This window comes from Halyomorpha halys, unplaced genomic scaffold, assembly GCF_000696795.3.
Source record: "Halyomorpha halys isolate HHAL.00 unplaced genomic scaffold, Hhal_1.1 Scaffold767.1, whole genome shotgun sequence".
Taxonomy (NCBI): domain Eukaryota; kingdom Metazoa; phylum Arthropoda; class Insecta; order Hemiptera; family Pentatomidae; genus Halyomorpha; species Halyomorpha halys.
In genome coordinates, this window is record NW_027109191.1 from 25669 (window position 1) to 27807 (window position 2139).

Below are 2139 nucleotides of genomic sequence, written 5' to 3' on the forward strand. Positions count from 1 at the left end.
AATTTTTGGGCCCAAATTAAAGGGCGCTTGTTTGTGCTGCGTTCACACATCTATTCTCAATTGTTATAGAACTAGCAACAGACGACTCTTTGTGCTCTCCGTTTTCTAATTAATTAAAAAATTTACCGAACCTTTGAATTAACTCTTGTTTAAGATTGTACATTTTAAAATTCCAACGATTCGATGTAAATGGATTGTTTTAAATCTTGTTAAATAACTTTAGCAGTTTAATTGTGATTTAATATTGCACAAATATATATTTATGAAGAAATTATATATCTAGATGAAATGTTTATGATAAAAATTCTGGAACAAAGGTTGAAATTATAGGTTATTCCTTCTTTGTTAACCTACCGACTACACTACATCCCGAGCACTACACCCCTGTCGAACAGATCCGCTACCTTGGACAAGATTTGGACAAACAACTAACCTAGAATCCTCACACAAAACTGAAAAGACAGGAAACTGCACGTCGATTTCTAATATTACAGCTCTTACTTGACAAATGGTCTAAACTTCTAATTCATTACTAAAGACTGATATACATGGCTGTAATAAGGCCAATCTGGACTTACGGAGTTGAACTTTGGGGTTTCACTAAACCTTCGAATTTTTTTCGAACCTTCGACGCCTGAAAAGAACGTAGCCATCTCTCCTGCTAATGTAAAAAAAAAAACGTTATTAGAGTGCTACCAATGCTGGAGTATAATTATATAAATTTTTATCATCTAAAACCTGCATTGGACCTAAGGAATGGAGCGAATCGAATGTAATAGCCGAATAACTTTAAATGAACAAAACAAGTATGTGGACACCGACGTTTTTGGTCCCTTTTTTACTAAGCATTGTACAAGGCTTGGATTTATGGCAAGTGGCCAATTTATAGATTCAATAAAACATTGTGAAATAGAGTTAAATATGCTGCTAATCACTGACGGTAACTGATTCAATATACGTCAAAATGATTATGAAAAAATGTCAATGAGAATAAAAAAAATGATTACGAAATGTCGAAAAAAATTACATAGTTTAAATCTTTATTTCTCAGATAAATGTCCGATATGAATGGTTAGTTTGTTGCTAGTCATCTTGCTACAATCGATACCTGGAACAATGTTCTTTCCCTTTCTTTTGACGTGCATATGGAGTCAGAAGTTGTAAAAGTTAAACAATATATAATTTTTTTATTTATTTTTTTTCCGCCAAGACTCCCATTGGAGTCCTATATTGCCTAACCATGGTTGGGGGTCAAAGTTCTTCATTTTGTGGGACCGCCACTCAATGAAAAAGTCAACGTCCCAGGCCGGATTCGAACCGGCACCGCCAATAAACATCAAATCGGCAAGACTGTGTCTTAACCACTGAGCTATGGGGGGCCCAACAATATATAATATCACAAAAAATTAATAGCAGTCTCATGTTTAAAAATTCAATAAAATATTTTTCAAATAATATTTATCGCATTATAAATATTCTATTTTTTATCAGACAAAAACATGTTTCGTGGGAAAATGAGAGTGAATTTTATATATATAGCAAAGGGCGGATGAAATATAAGCCTAAATGAGGTAAAGAGAATTGAATTGGTACAGTAGAGCGGAAGAGAAGCAGTAAATGACTAGGGTGGAGATTGAAAAGCAGAAAATGATACAGATGTCAGCCCTCGTGTCCCAGGAGGCCTTCGTGTACCAGCGAGGTTAAGAGATTAAAGGAAAGGTTCGTGTGAATTCGGGCCTCCAACCCTCCGCAATATTGTTCCTCTGTGGATTGTAAATGTCCTGTAGTATACTATCTTCCCAAGGAAATTTGATGTATTATATCGTTGGGATACAAAAAAAGGATCATATTTATGCTGAAGCGTTTACTTACAACTCTAAATCAAAAAATGGAAGAATTCAATAAGCAATTCAGTAACAATTAAATAAACTACTAACCAGAATCTTATACATACAATTTAAGTAAAATATTGCTATGTACTGTCCTGAGATTTATTCGGGATGGCAGGATAATCGCTGAAGGCAATTATCCAAAATAATTTAATAATTAATTTATATTGAGTCCTTTAAAAACTATTATCATAATTGGACTCTTTTCCATAGGCTTGTTTTGTGTTTACCAGTTTACTAATTGAATATC